The sequence below is a fragment of the Fukomys damarensis genome, unplaced genomic scaffold (assembly GCF_012274545.1).
Source record: "Fukomys damarensis isolate Sample0158 unplaced genomic scaffold, DMR_v1.0_HiC HiC_scaffold_10, whole genome shotgun sequence".
In the NCBI taxonomy this organism is placed as follows: Eukaryota; Metazoa; Chordata; class Mammalia; order Rodentia; family Bathyergidae; genus Fukomys; species Fukomys damarensis.
In genome coordinates this window covers 3,115,964-3,132,311 of record NW_022900922.1, presented here as the reverse complement: position 1 = coordinate 3,132,311, position 16,348 = coordinate 3,115,964, and the positions used below count along the sequence as shown (strand labels likewise).

Sequence of the window (16,348 nt, the reverse complement as noted above, 5' to 3'; positions counted from 1 at the left end):
AAAAAAAAAAAGAAAAGCCAATTCCTTGCAGTAAATGCCTTAGTAGATATCACCAGCTGGTTCTCCTTCGCTGGTTGAACGGTAAATTCTATACATAGAATAGTCATTATCCAATCCATCCAAGGCACTGTTCTCCCCCCCTGCCTGCCCATTTTACACTACCGTCCAGGCATAATCAGTGAGTCTCTCCTCTCCCTCTCTCCTTTCCCTGCGTATATTCTGCTGTAGAGGGTTACTTCCCATATCCCCTTGTCTACATGATTGCAAATGCTTAAAATTACTGGTATTTTCTTTGCCAGCATCTAAGAAATTCTTGTTGAAAATTTATTGACAATTTAAGGCAAATGTATGTATCCAGTAAGTGTCTAGACATGTTCCCCAACATCTTCCCTCTGCCTGGGCTTTTGCTTTCATTTCTTGCATCAACAACTACCTATGTATATAAGCTCCAAGAGTATTGCTGTTTCCTGTTTGTAATATTCATAATCTAAATTTTCAAAGATCTCTCAATATTCAAATCATGGATGATGCCACCCCAACACAGCTACTTAATTCTGAGTTAAAAGTACAGAGTGTTCTAAAAACACCTGCCTTAGCACTCATTCCAAAATCACACACCACACAACATATTGCCAAGGACTTGCTACAACACAAATTTTGGAACATTCCTGTACAGATTCCAGGTCACTGTGTGATTCTTACTTTGCTAGTGGTAAACTTTGCCTTTGAACTTTGCCACAACAATGCAATCTGAAGTTTTCAAAAAGTTTAAGCAATCGTTATAAAAACTGGGAATAGCCTCGGGGCATTTCATACTCCCAGATAAACATGCTTCTTACTGCAGTTCTTGTTTAACCTCACAGAGATGGGTGGGAGCGCCCGTAGAGGGAGACCGATGACCTGAAGTAGGCCTTTTACTTGCAGAAACTGTTTCTGTTGACCAGTAAATGTTTGTGCTCCTTAGTTCCATTGTGCCTGAGACATTCCAGCTTGATTATTCATTTAAACCATTACACTTTTAATAGAAAGCATGGGCAATTTTCCATTTCCATTAGTATCTAAAGAACAGGAAGAATATGTGTGATAAATTTGTCTTCTCTACTTCCTCTTACGAGCTAATACTGAGGGAAATCTTATGTCTTTGCTGCATAAACAGCAAGGCATTTAAAAAGGAGCAATATAAACATTTTATACTTTATTTCCATTCCTTTTTTTTTTTTTAACCTAGACCCAGTTTTTCCCATGTGTGTGCACGGGGCATTATTGTCGTGTGGGCTATGTTGAAAACAATCTCACAAATGCTTGCAGGCAAATACATGTCAGCCTGGAAATCAGTAGGAAGTGCAGGTACGCGTGGACTGTTACAGAACTGTGCTATGCCGTATGCTGGTCAGTAGGAAGTGCAGCTGTGAGTGGAAATCCAGCAGAGTGGGTTTCTCATCGAGCTCATCTAAGAAATGTGGGTTGAAGCTGTGCCGTCAGTGCCACATGTGGAAGTCTCTCCATTACTGTCATCGCCTTAACCAGCAGAAATATCCAAGGAACAGCATGTGTCTAGTATCTCAATAGAGCATCCGCACAGACTGTGTTACATTGTTTTCCTCATTGAGTTTATTGGTACATTCTAGGTATACAGTACAGTTCCATTCATCATTGGGGTCTTGTGCCTTTCCATGACAGGCCTTGGTTCTCATTTTCTCCCCATTCCCCTGCCCTCCCTTCACCCCCTCCTCCCTTCCCGATTTACAAACACTTTATTGCCATTTTTTCATTTTCTCATATTTTTTCTTTTCCCTTATTTCCTTTCCCCTACCCTTCCCACTTCCTGTACACCTTTAGCCCCTTTCTTCCTATTTCACATTGTCAATTATATCATTAGGATCTTATTTACCATGATTATTTTTCACACCAGAGAAACTATTAGATATTAACACGTGTGTGACTTCTTTATTTACATTTTATTTTTACGCTTTGTTCTATGGCTTGTCAAAATCAGGTACTATTTTACTTATTTAAACTGGTCCAAACAGTTACAAAACGCTATCCATTTCACTTGTTCCTGTCTTCAGTTATGATGAGGAAGAATCCATAGAGATGTGACTGGTTTACAGGCTTTATTTTTATTGATGAAAGTGTACAACTAAATCAGATTGATTTTTCATACGAAAATGAAGCCTTCACATTTGTTAGAACCAAGAAATGACTCAAGGAGATCCACAGTTTAAAGGTGATAATGTTGGGCTGGGGATTTAGCTCAGTGGTTCCACTGCCTTCCTCGCAAGCACCAGGTCCTGAGTTCAATCCACAGCACAAAGAAAAAAAAAAGTTGATAATATCATAAAATATCAAGTCCCTATCTTCCTGAATCCTTTGAAATTTTTATGCTTTCCAGAAAAGGATAATGTGTATCCTGAGTATTCCACAAAGTACCATATATGTCCCGAGTCATTGAATAGAAATGCAAAACTCCTTGTTTTTACTATATAAGGTGTGCATTGAAAGCTTGTCAGAGTTTCATACAATTAAACTTTAAATTATCCAAGTACCACTGCAAGAAACCAATTTAGAATCCAGGACAACTGGCCGTTGTCTTAATGAGTACTAATTATTACGGAAAGAGGAGCGCACAGTTTATCGATGAACTAAAGAGAGAAGGGTAAGACCCTGCCTGCTGGCTCTACAAGTTCAGGTCAGAAAGCTGTGTATGAACACTTCAGGCTCCTTTAAGTATTTCACTATGAAAAAATAGCTTCGGAGTAAAGAGTAAATTGACTTGATAGCAAATTCCTATCTATAACCTTCTATTTAAATAGGTTTCACTGTGAAAGCAATGACAACAAACCTCAACAATCTGCTCCTTCTGATACCGTGTCCTTTTTACTTTTTGTGCTTTTTATTTTTTCCATTTCTCTCCCTGGCCCAAGCAATTCGGCAGTGCACATGCACAACTCCTTAGCTCCTTTGTCACAGTCATTGTGATAAACACAGACCGAGGCTCCTCGGTAGACATAACATTTTCCTGAAGGCTACAAAGACATGAGTCAACACAGGGACGATTTCACCCTCGCCACCTGGGAACTTAGCTTCTAATGAAAGATTCCAGATAAAGATCGTTAGTAAGAGCCGAAGCAACTCAGTATATTCCAAACTCAGTTGTACTTCTTGTCAGCAGTGACCTGGTGGTCCAAGCATCTTGATGGACAAGTAACTGCAAGTCTACAGCAGAAAAAGAAAGTCCCCTGTGCTTAAGGTTTTCATGCTCCCACACTCATATGCAAACCACTGACTTGGCTTCTGAGAAGTCTGCCAGCAGCAACCCTCAGGAAGCTGCTGAACACCTACTTCAGGTCCATCCGCCCTAACTCTCCAGCTGCCGAATGAATCCTAGATGAGCGAGCATCACAACAAGCCCTTCTGGGGAAAAGTCGCTAACAGTGTACTGGACACATAAGAGGTGCCCTGTAAGGGTAGGAGGAAAAAATATTTTTCAACTTGCTTTTCTGAATGAAATTTGAAAAGCATTCCCTATTCTATCCTTTTTATTTTTTCCAAAAATTAAGCACATTCATCTCTACGGAAAAATATGCGCACATGCACACACCCTGAATTCACGGATGTAGCTAAAATAAATTACCTCTTCTTGGAGAAACTGAGGAAATTGGGTGTTTGTTTTGTAGATCATATATAATTCAGTTGGAAAGGGGGCCTATTGAAAACGGGAGTTGTGAGCAGTAGTTTAAAATGACAGAGTGACCACAGACTTCTAGATAGGATGAGGGACACAGTTCCAGGTACTTCTTCATTTCCTTTCTTATCAGTGGAGTTTTTCAATCAACCTAATCTAGCAGAACATTTCTCCCAGGCTACTGAAATATATTTGCAGGAAACAACTTTCCCCTCACCAAAAGAAATAGGTTTAACTCCTTCATTCCTTGAGTTCTGAAACTCAGGGCCAAAATGAGTTTTTCATGAGGTATTTAAAGGAGGAAAGAGAGATGAATCTATGTGGAAAATTAGGTGAGAGAGTGGAAAATTGCATCTTCCTTATAAGTCCAGCTCCACACACACACACACACACACACACACACACACACACACACACATTCCTCCATGAAAAACTAAAAATTTCATTTAGAAACGACACTGGCAATGTCAGCAGCAATCCCTAACGATGTCTTTCCGGCTTCCAACATCGTCATTTCTTGCCCTAATAATAAGGGTTCAATGGGATCTGTTCGTGGCACTCGCTGGTGTCCATCTCTACTGCATTTCTCCCACTTATCTTCCCACCAGAGAGGTGATTTTATTAGCTGTGGAATATGATGAATCCCTTCAAAGAAATGCATATGGCATCTGGTGGAGGTTCTTTCTGGCCTATAAATTAAGGGTGGGTGACAACTGGGTCCAAAGGTTTCCTTTGAAACAGGGCCCTGTGCGGCAGGTGCAGGGAGTATCTTCACTTTCTCGGCTGGAGGAGTTTCCAGGCTGGCTCGTGTCTCTGGCCTCCATCATAGCGAAGTGGGTCATTCTGCCACCCCTAGAAAACAGCTGGTGCGCTGAAAAGAAAGGTTGGGGGGAACAAGATGGACGGCTGTATTTAACAACTGTGCTGAAATGAGAAGTGTTGAGAAGAAAAGTAGCTGTGACACTGAATGATGCCACAAAAGTGCTTATGATGTCTAAAGAAAGCAGCAGTAAAGAGAGGGCAGCCAGTCAACTAATTTCAGATGTACTAGTATTGCCTCATTAAGAAAACTCCCAGTGCAAACAGAAGTGAGACAAATAATAGTCTCCATTTCGAATTTGCATTGTGTTTTTCTGAGCTGGAGGATTTTCCTCCTCTCCCCTTAAATCTGTCTTGTCAAAAAGGTAGAAGCTACATTGTGAAAATTTAATTTTTACAAATACCCTTTCGCTGTTAACTCCACAAATTTTTAAAACGTTTTATCTTTGGTAATAACAATTACTCCTCTGTCCGAAAATTCAATTTATTTTGTGTGCAAGCCAACAAACGAACAAAAACATCCAAGAAGGGAAGATTCCCCAACATTCCACATGATGGCGGAAGATGTTTTCCTTATTCAGCAGTCAAACCTTACAGGTTTGTATTATTCTATTAAATATAGCAAGATAAGCAATCTCCCATATTCTCTAAGCCATTTTCGAGTAATTTGTTCTCAAGACAAACCTGAAGCAGCGATGTGTTTTCCTGTGTGAAAAACAAACAGCCCCGAAAAAAAAAAGAAAGAAAGAAGAAAAGAAAAAGCCAAAACCATCTTCCTCAAGTTTTCCTAAATGAACGTTGAGATTACAAAAAGTACCTTTCACAGTCACACTATAAAGGAGATCTTAGACCTCTTTTCCCAAAGGTCAATGATCATTTTTGTCTGTTCTTTGTTGTTGATCACAGCAAATAAATCCTGCAAACACACTTCTGGAACAAGCTACTTAGTGAATCCCTGTGCAGATGAAGGTTGTGAAGAATGTCTTCTCCAGAGGCCGCTCTGCCGACTTACAGTGGGACCCCAGCCCAGCCAGCGCCTCAGGAAGACGGTCACCTCTTGCCCACACACCAGGCCTGTAGGCACAACTAATCCCACTATTCTATCACTGGTCTACAACACTGACACTTCCTGGCTCCTAGTGGGAATTTAGAATTCATGGACTGTAAAGCTGAGTTTTTCACAAGTATAAATACAGCACCTGCTGTCCTGCCTTTTGGCTACATAGTTATTTAATCACTTTATTTTCTTTTGTTTGCTTCTTTTGGGTGACCAGTGACGGTGAGATAAAAAAATGCACTTGCAGATTCCACAGTCCCTTTCCTCACCTTCTTAAATTCAAGTTTGATCCCGCCTCATATTTTGTGCTAAATGAAGGCAAGCAGGGCCTCATCTACTGCCCAAAGCTCATATTTTACAAAACTAATGTGCATCATGTAACACATTTACCTATGTATGCTAGCCACAAACTATTAAAAGAGCAAAACTTAGCCAGACAATGGTTTACATTAAGGCCTTCATCTATGTAAGAGACCAGCTTGTGATATTAATAATACTAATAGCTTCCATTTTCATAGCATCTTTAGGGTGTTTACAATGTATCCCTGCATTTAATTCTCATGCCATTTAATTTTCCAATTAAATCTAGCTATTATTTGCATTTTCAGATTGTGTAGCTGAGACTGCAGTTTAACTTTTGCCTAACCTTATAGAACTCTTTGGAAGAGCAGGAACGGATATAAGTAACTCCTATTTTTACTGTGTAAATTGCAAAGAATACGATCACGATTTGAGATAAGAGCAACGAGGTTCTGTGGGAATATTTGGCCAAGTTTGGGGGTCTCACGGTGGGGATCAAGAGGATCCTTTAATCAGCTTGATTCCCAGGCAATGTCAACGTCAGGATTATTAGATACAAGAATTTGGAGGCAGTCACCTTCCTCCGAGGGTAGGTTTGTCCTGAGTGTCCCTCTCTGGCTGGGTCAAAACTCTCGCCCTGTGAGCACCACGTGTGTTTCTAATGTAAGACCCATCAAAATCCACAGTCGCTTATTTGTTTTACATGGCAGATATGATAATTTTATGGCAGTGTCCATCTTCCTTTTGATCCTGGCATGAATCTCATTAAAACGACATGAAAATATTAATTGAATCCCTGTGAGTTCTCCAGCAGCTACTCTGGAGTCCTCAGTGTAGTTCAGAAATGACCATCATTCTGTTCCACTACCGGGGATTGAACTCAGGACTTTGGGCTTGTCAGGCAGCAGTGCCGAGGAGCTACACCCGCAGCACCTACCTCCAGTCGATTTAACAGATAAAGAGTTCTGAAAAAACAATAATGCCCGCTTGGATACAAATTACAAATCTTGAATATTTAAGTGATTATTTCCTAGTGGAAAACAAATGTTTATTTGACTCAGCTGCTATGATGATCTACTTTGATGTCACGTTAATAAAGTGTTAGTAGGCCGGGGATTTGGCTCAGTAGTTCCGCCGCCTGCTTCACAAGTGCAAGGACCCAAGTTCGACCCCCGGTACAAAAAATAAAAAATAAAGTGCTAATATAATGACATTTATAGAATACATCTGAATACTTCTGAAATTTTACAAAGGATATTTTTGCTATAAAGCAGGATATATGCCAGGAGAGAATAATCTCATTTAGTTTTAAATACTTATATATAAATGGGAAAGTTCAGAATTCATACAAATAATTTGAATAAACCCTACTTCATCAAATGCTTTTTGAATGCATTTATTTGTTCAAATTCACTAAAGGAGTCTCTTCCTATGTAATTTCTTCTATACTGCTAAACTTTTAGAATGAGAGAACCTTCAAATACGATTTGATTACCAGTGCAATTAGAATTTTTCTGTTGAGGAAAGGATAACTAGAGTGTTTTAATGACTTTCTCATGTGGGGGACAAATTATGCAAGATCCAAACTTAAAGGAAGAGAAGTTCATTCTGGCTCATGTTTTTTGGGACTTCCAGTCCGTAGCAGGCTGGTTATAAGGCAAGAGCAGCATGGTGGACAGGTCTAGGTGGAAGAAAGCTATTCACATCACGGCAGGTGGGAAGCAGAGATAGAGGGAGGGGCCAAGGAGGGAGATGCACCCCCCAACTCATGCCGCAAACACTCCCCTCTGCACTGGAGACCCTATCTGCTAATGCCACATTTAGCTTTGACCTCATTAGTGGATCGATGCACTGAGATCCAATCTCTTCCCCAAATCCGCACCTCTAAATACATGAAGCTTTGGGAGAAATTCTCCAACCAAACCTTAATACAGAGTCCCTAAGATTTGCTCTCAGTCTCATCATCTATTAATTGAAGAACAAAGCCTAGAGCCTAATTCTCTTGACCACAGTAAAATTATTTCACTACTTCATGCATATTTACAAGTTTATAGCCGAGGGATCATTTGTCAGACTATCAGATTTACAGAACTCAGAAAAACTTATAGCAAGTTAAGAAATTATTCCAAAAATAATAATAAACCCACTTTCATTAGGACACAGGGTTTTGTTTGAATTAAAAGACTTGAGTGTTCCTTTCAGATGTTAATTTTCCAGGAGAAAGAGAACAAAGATAAAATAGCAAGCAAGTAAGAAGATGAGAGGCAGAGTATACTAAATTTTTTCTCAATCCACCAGTTGTGACTAGAGAAGTGAAATTTATGTGAAAAATTCTGAGAGACATTTTCTACATCACTGTCTAAAATTGTCTAGAATTTAGTCAGAGTGGATAAATTCAGGTTTTTTTTTAAGAGTGGATTTGTTGTGTTTTGTTTAATTAGCAAGAGATCCAAAGAAAGCCTCTATGTTTCACGTCCTGTAAGTCCAAATATTCCCAGCGATATTGCCCAGTCATTCCATTGTAAAGATGAAGCGAGCATATCTCAAAGCTCAAGTAATATGGCCAAGGTAACTCAGGTAGTTGGAGTTCCTTGCAAGGAGAACATTATGCCCAGTTCCACAATATTTGTTATCTTGTTTACTAAACCAGCATTCATCAATATAATATTGCCCTCTAGTAACGCCTTGTGAGCTGGAATTTTAGGAATGTCTTCATGAATATTCTTAATAAATTTATTTTTCTTAATATATTGCAGTAATTAAAATCAGAGATCTAGGCTTATACCCTGATGGTAATAAAATACTTCTTGTAGCCTTCATCTTTCTCTTTGTCTCTCACATGACTCAAATATTGTTTTGTCACATAAATGTATTGCTAACATACACAGTACAGAAAGGGGCTATTCTACAATCATGAGAGCATTTAAATTGAACAGTTTGGAGATTTTTTCTAGCTTTGTTGGTTTTTGTGCATGCATGTGGTTTTTGTTTGTTTGTTTATTTTCATTCCTTTTTTGAGATCTGTTTAACAAACAGCATGTTCCTGGATTTTTGTGGTTTGATACATGAGGTATAACTGATTCTAATTTTCAGTTTTAGTTCTTAAAATAAATCTGATATTTTAATCCCTCATTTTCTGAATCAATAAAGCAATTATTACTTCATTTTAAAAAATTTTAAAACATTTAATAGTCTTTATCTTGCCAGATCCTTAGTAAATTTGAAGTAGAATTTGATTTGTAAAGCTATTGCATTTCATTTCGTTTATTTTTTGCATAATGTGGAGTCATACTTCATCTTTCTTGACAATATGCACATTGCTATAATTTTACCTAGGTTTCACTTTTATTTGGACATTCCTTTTCTTTCTTTCTGTCGGCACCTTGATCTTTGTAGTTCTGTTCATGTAATATGTATGGAGCACTTTATGGTGAAAGGAGAAGTACAAGAAAGAGGAGAGTAGAGGGGAAGGGAAGGGAAGGGAAACCTCAAGAGAGGGAAGGCAGAGAGAGGAACAAGGAGAGGAAGGGGAGGAAAACATAGGGGAAGAGAAAGATTTTAAGAATTTTGAGAGGTTGCTTTTAGGAACACTTGGTACGTTGTCCCCAAATGTATTATATGTCAAATATCTTTGAGAAGTTCAGCAGTACTTTGCTGTTTTGCTCCAAACGAAGAGAAACAAATGTTACTATAAATATGAAGGGCCGGGGATTTAGCTCAGTGGTTCTGCTGTCTCCCTCGCAAGTGCAAGGTCCCGAGTTTGATCCCTAGTACAAAAAAAAAAGAATATGAATGCAAGGACTGTTTAGACGCTGTTTGATAGTGCACATTTCCATGCTAAACATCTGCATAACAACCTTGCTTGTGATTGTAAAGCTGACAACTCTCATAGACTCGGATCATTCGGCTGTCCTGACTTTAGTCAAGACGTTGTGTTTTAAGCTTTGTGCTCCAAAAGTTGCCAGACTCCTTCCACGAACCAGTTCCAGAGTCACGGTAACAACCCCACTCTTGGTACCAGTTTTCTGTTACTCAGCTTTGTGTTGCTATGGCACAATACAATACCTAGAAACCAAATTGAGGGGAGAAAGATTTATTCCAGATCATGGTTGTCAGTCCATGGCCAGCTGGCTCCAAGGCAGAAACAATGTGAAAGATAATACAGGGCCGGGGATTTAGCTCAGTGGTTCCACTGGCTGCCTCACAAGCTCAAGGATCCGAGTTCGATCCCCGGTACCAAAAATCAAAAAGGTAATGCAAAAAGAAGATTTTCATGTACTGTTTTTTACAAGGTCCCCAAATAACTCTTTTCCAACTCTGACTTGGTTTATATAGAGAAGGCATTTTTCTCAAAAAACTATTAAGTAGAAATTAACAAAATGAAATGATCTGATTTAACTCTCTTTATTTGCAAAATTAAATAACATTTCAAAAATTACATGCAATAAATAGAACTAAGGTCTCTTGATTTCCACTTTATGCTTTTCTCTTTACATCATGCATAAATTTGAAAGAGGATTAATGTAGGAATATAGGCATCAGTTTGGAACAGAAATAGGTTTTGTATTGAGTTCTACATTTCTTAATATAATCATTACTTTGGTTTCTCCAGTATATATTTTATCTTCCATTCATGAGCCAACCATTGTTTATTAGTTACCATTTTATAGTGGAGCTTTGCTTTTCAAACAAAAATGTGAATCTTTTGGTCTTAGGACAGGGTACCCTAGTATCAGACACACTTCTTTGTGCATTAAGGATGTTTAAAATGGGCATGACTATGTTAATAAGGTCATTATATATAATTCTTAAAACATTTGGAATCACCACCCCACAAAATATAAAATTATCTTAACAAATTAAATAAAAATAAGAAATAATTTTTCTTAATAATCATTTGCAAAAATTTGCTCCTAGGTATTTGAAATTATTTACCCACATATTTTAAGTATTGTTCAGTAATGTTTATGACTGTAGTAGGAAATAACAAGTTTCATGTGAACCTAAATATTATTAAGTACAATACTGTCTTTCTAGAACTCTCAGAGAATAATCTTCAACTAATTTCCAAATAACAAAGAGTTCACTCCTTATACAAATATTTAAGAAAATAATTTTAATTAAAATGATGTCATATATTGTATTTGGTCTTCTAACAGAGGATATTGAACAGAATCCAACATTATCATAACAAGGCCCAGAAAACTTAATTTTTAGTCTTATTTATGTTTTGGGTTTTTTTGGTGGGATACCAGGGATTGAACTCTGGTCCTTATTATTTATGGTTTTTATAATTATGTCTCTTCCTTGAACTAAGATGTCAGTTTTCTCTTGTTGCTCTAGTTTAACTACTCATTGAAATATAATTTCTTTGTAATTTCTTTTTTCTAAGATGCAGTTAGTCAGGTTTGTTTGACTTGAGTGTAAAGTATGTAGAATGAGTCTCTAAAACATTCAGGCTTTCTTTTGAATAGTAAACAAATTTTTAATTCCTAAGCTTTGTGAGTTGCCATGGCTACTTGGTGACTAGTTTTCAAAAGAATTATCATTCTTTGTTCTCAACTTGAGAGACAGCTGAACCATAAATCTATGTGGTCCGAAGTGTTTTCACTATCTGAAAATATTTGTTTTCATTGTATCATGGAAGTCCTTCTGTGTGATGTTTTGAAACATTGCTAATTAGTTAACATTGCTAATATTGATCCCTGTTTCTTTCCAAGTATGGCAACATTCTCAGTGATTGTCTTGACAGATACCAAGTTACGCTAGCAACACACCAGGGAAAGTAGCTATCACCTGCACAAAAATGTGCTCTCAGTGCTTTCCAAGTTCTGATGTCATGCTTTTCTTTACCTCACCCAAACTCCTTCATCCATTGAGCCTCACCTCCTTGTTTTGCTGTAATGGTAGGGTTATTGCTCTGCACTTACATATTTCCTCAACTCTGTTATGGCACTGTCGGTCCATCAAGGGTTAATGGAATTTTTGTTGTTGTTGTTGCTTTTTTCTCTGGAAGATTTTAAAATTCATAAACTATAGATATATTATATGGTGGAAGGTATGAATCAAAGTTTACCTTTGCATAGGAAATTGTTTCAGTACTCATTTTAGAAACTCTACTTATTTTACTGAATTGATTCCACTCAGTTTTCAAAAGTCATTTGTCCCTATTAGTACATTCTTCTTAGTTGACTACTCTGCTTTGTAAAGTTTTGCAGTTTGTCCATATATTAGAATTGTGGAAGTCAAATTTCTTTTAATGAATGTAACAGCAGTGTTCCTTTTTCACACAAGTAATCCCAATAAACACATTTTTCACAAAGGTAATTCCAACAAACCTGTTTTGAAGCACTGCCTTTAATAATTGGCCTCAGAGTCTAGAATTTTAAAACATGTTCATATATAAAGTATTTAATATTGCCGACACTGAGGGTTTTCCTTACAAAAGCTCAGTGATTTTCATTTTTATCTCTCCTCTCAACACAAGTATAGAAACATAGGAACAATTTCCAAATAATGCTGGTATCTACAAAATGAATTATGGGAATTTTAAATGAAGACAAATGTTTTCCTTCTTCCAATTTTTTCAGGAGATAAAAATGGATAGTTCAGTGTTGTTGAGGAAAGAAATTTGGGATAACATTGCCATACATGCAAAAAACAGTAGCTAAATGTTAAGATCTCACAATAACATTTAAAGATGTGTTGCCTTTAGAGAACCATCTCCACTGATGCTCTTAACACTGTATTTTTGAAGGTAAATCCAATTACATTCTATGCAGGCTTTATGGATATTAATATTGCATATGTCATAATTTATTGCATATCTATTAATGCTGCATGCATATAGATCTAATAGTAGCCTTCAATTCTAATTAGTTGTATAATTATTAAATATTTTAAAATGCTAGAAGACTTCATGTCTCACTAAATATAAATGAAAACTTAAATAAAAATGATATACCAAAAAACTCACCGCTTTACCTTTTACCTCCAAGTACCAGCTCTCATCTTCAATTTTTTTAAGCTATTAAAATTTCTAGGTATCTTGGGAAAACACCGCGATCTAAATAAAATACATAAAAACAAGCATACAATTACAATGTCAGACCACATGATGCTAGAGACAATAGGATATTTTGGAATAAAACAATTTAGTGCTGAAAACACTGGGGGCTGGGATTACTAATTGCCTGTAAGAGGAAAGTACACAATAAACTGCTGAAAGTGGGGAGTACACCCCCATATCAATGTTGTTTCCTACTAAACACAGCAAAGGCAATGGTCAGTTGTTGATAACCAGTGTATCCCACGACGCTATATAATACTTAGAATTGCAAAATTTGGCAAGAGCTTATATTCACCCTCCAGAAGGTGTGCAGAACATAAAAGACAATACGCCTGTTAACACACAGCACATATGGTGCAGGGCTATGTGTTTGGAAAGTGCTACGAAGAAAAGCAAGGGGAAAAGAAAAGAAAGTGAAAAAGGAAGAGGAGGATAAAAATAAAGTAATATAATAATAATAATAATAATAAACAAGATCTATTTAGGTTAAGGTGACCCAAACTCTTGAAAGGATCTTGGAATGATCCTTGAAAGTGGGAACTTGAAAGCTAAAGAAAAAAAAGGGAACAAAAAAATTCTGCCGGGGAAATAAACATGCTCAAAGAGGAGGCGGACAAAGGATGATGGCAAATCATCCCACCACGCTTTGCTGCGCCGTCTCCTGCGATGTCACACTTCAGGGACACCTGCTCTGCTCCCCCGGACCTCCGCAGTTGCTCTACGGCCCCGGACACGTCCGCCGCCCACATTTAAGCCTTGTGAGCTCATCATGTTTGCGTACCTCTACTCCACAGCAGTCCATCTGTGCCTGAGGGAAAAACAGAAACTTTTATTTTCTTGTGTTTTATCATTCTATATTCATGAGAAACAAGCTTGGTGTACAATTACCGATGCTTCTTTTTTCCATTTTTCTTTAAATAAAGTGGGAAAAGCTTTCAGTAAAAGTAATCCACATTCCCAACTCTCGTAACAGTAACATTGTGAACTGCCTACTTCATGAACTGCCAGCTTCATCATGATAGAAAAAAAGCACCCTGCAATTTAATAACTAAATTAATTTTTCCTCCCTCAACAGCGTGTGCAATTATTAAAGTCAGAACGATCTTGGCAGCCTCTTGCACTGGTAAATAAAACGTTGCATTCTCATCGTATGATTAATTAATGTTTCTGATTCAAGGAGATATGAAATCGCTTTACATTCCTTGTGTTATTGAATAACCTAACGTGCATTATTGCTCAGGCACTTTTACATTTGCGCAGTTAAATTGCAAAGAACAGACCTTAAAAGCCTCACTTTATTCTGCAGCCATTTCTATAACTGTGAGAGTTATTTAAAAAAAAATGGGTAAGTGTATGAAAGGGGGGAGGGAGAAAGAAGAAGGAAAAAAGGAAAAGAGGGAAGGAAAATCTGCCTGAGCTAATTATTTATGCCAGGGAAATGTTTGACTTCTGGGTTCCTGTGGCTTACAATTTATTTAGTAATTTTATGCACCAGCTGGAGTGATTAAAAAGTAAACAAAGTACCAAGCAGTCAAGAAACTTACCTTTGCGACCCCTGGATACTACTTGCGGGTTCCTGAGTCACACGGCACATCAACAGCTTTCTTTGGGCTCCAGATGGGTTCCAAATCACATAAACAGTTCCAGGCTGAGGGAGTAATATCAATGCGATGCTTTGGAGGATCACAAAGGGAGCCAGTGCATTTATCTTTCACACAGGAAATAATCTGGACTCCTTGAGAAAGAGATACAGTGTGTCTGCTAAAACATTTTCCCAAATATTGCAAAAGAAAGAAGGGAGGAAGGCGGTGAAATAGAAAGGCAGGGAAAGGGGAGGGAAAAGATCGATTCTACTGGATTTCACATTTTCTACGCTAATTTTCGTCTTAAAATCCAATACTGAATTATGACAAAGGAGCAAGTGACTGTCTTGCAGTTAACCAAATAGAAAACTGTGACATGATCGAAGACAACTGTTCGTTAAGTGAGGCGCGTTGGACCGTAAAGGCCTCGTGTGCCCGGGAACAGGCCGGGTGCCTCAGGACAAAGCTCATTGGAACAGGAAGCGTCTCATCCTGTTCAAGGACAAACTCTCCCTGTGGAAGAGTAGCACGGAAAGAAATTCAAGGTGAATGACATATGATGCCACAGATACTGCCCAGAAAATACACATGACCAGGTAGCCAATGTATAACAATGCTAAAGGGAAAAAAATGCGCTTACCTATGTTCCAACCGCTTTCCTTGCCTATTTTCAGTATAAGACCCATCATACAATCATACTTTTGCTCCTTCACCAAATAGAAATGCTTTCCCAAGGGAAGAAAAGATGTACTTGTGAGAAATAAGAAAGAAATAGACACCTGAAGGGGTCTACTGAAAAGCTTTTGGGAGATCTGCGCTCACGAGATCCCAATATTAGGGCCTTGTGTGGCTTTCTGGTTAAACCCTGGAGTTCTGATGAGGGTGACTGAGTTGGTAACGGTCATGGAAAGGAAAAATGATTCTGAGTAACAAGGTCTTGGCCTCCGCACTCCCTTTGTTTTTAGATAAGTTAGGCCTAATGAAAGTTCAGTGTTCTGTAAGTACACAGGCTTTACTGAAACACTGTTTCTCAATTCTTTAATGTATGTTGCTTTTGTTTTTTCAAATTTTTACATATTTTTGTTTGCTTTCCCCCTTAAATGTGAAATTTAACATTTTTCTATACTTCCAGAAATATTTGACACAGTTTTATCATTCAACATATTCTAATGAAATATAGAAAATATAATTCATAAATTTATATTTACTTTCTTCTATTTTTAAAAATTTATATGGCATTTCAAAAGTCCACATACCATAGAAATTTCTCACAACACAACATCATTGAGTGTTGGGTGAAGAAATAATGCATATAGGACTGGAGATTTAGCTCAGTGGTTCTGTTGCCTGCCTTGCAAGGTCCCGGTACCACGAAAAAAAAAAAAAGGAAGAAAGAGTGTATTCTAAATTCAAACACAGATTTGTTGTGTGACATTGGCAGAAATTTAAGTCTTCTTAACTTAATATTTCTTTATTAAAGAAAGTTGTTCTTATTTTATAGGCCTACTAAAAAAGCAAACATGATGATGGTAGAGATTTTTTTTTCCTGGAGAAATAAAATGTATTCAAACCTCATGCTTATGAAAACTACCAAAGAAGTAGAAGATATTATAGTTAGCATTCTCTACTATTTTGATCAACAAGGCATTTAAACTAAGATTATAGACTGTCAAGTATGATCTGAAATATAGAAAATAAGTAACTCTGAATATAAAATTGTGATGCAATTCGTTGCTTATCCTCTGCAGAAAAATGCCTTCATTTCAAATGTGCAATCTTATTACTAACAAAGCACACTGAATAATAATAAATTTCATTGGTGGAACAAATGCAGT

At 37.5% G+C, this 16,348-nt stretch overlaps 1 long non-coding RNA gene across 1 annotated transcript; it reads right to left on the bottom strand.

Annotated features, from left to right (window-relative positions):
- Nucleotides 1-4,282: 4,282 nt before the first annotated feature.
- Nucleotides 4,283-14,658, bottom strand: LOC104860253. The gene is made up of 4 exons (XR_779638.1): nucleotides 14,475-14,658; nucleotides 13,712-13,738; nucleotides 12,838-12,927; nucleotides 4,283-4,556 (listed from the first exon to the last, which is right to left on the bottom strand). It is a non-coding gene; the product is annotated as an uncharacterized LOC104860253 (long non-coding RNA).
- Between the last annotated feature and the right edge of the window lie 1,690 nt (nucleotides 14,659-16,348).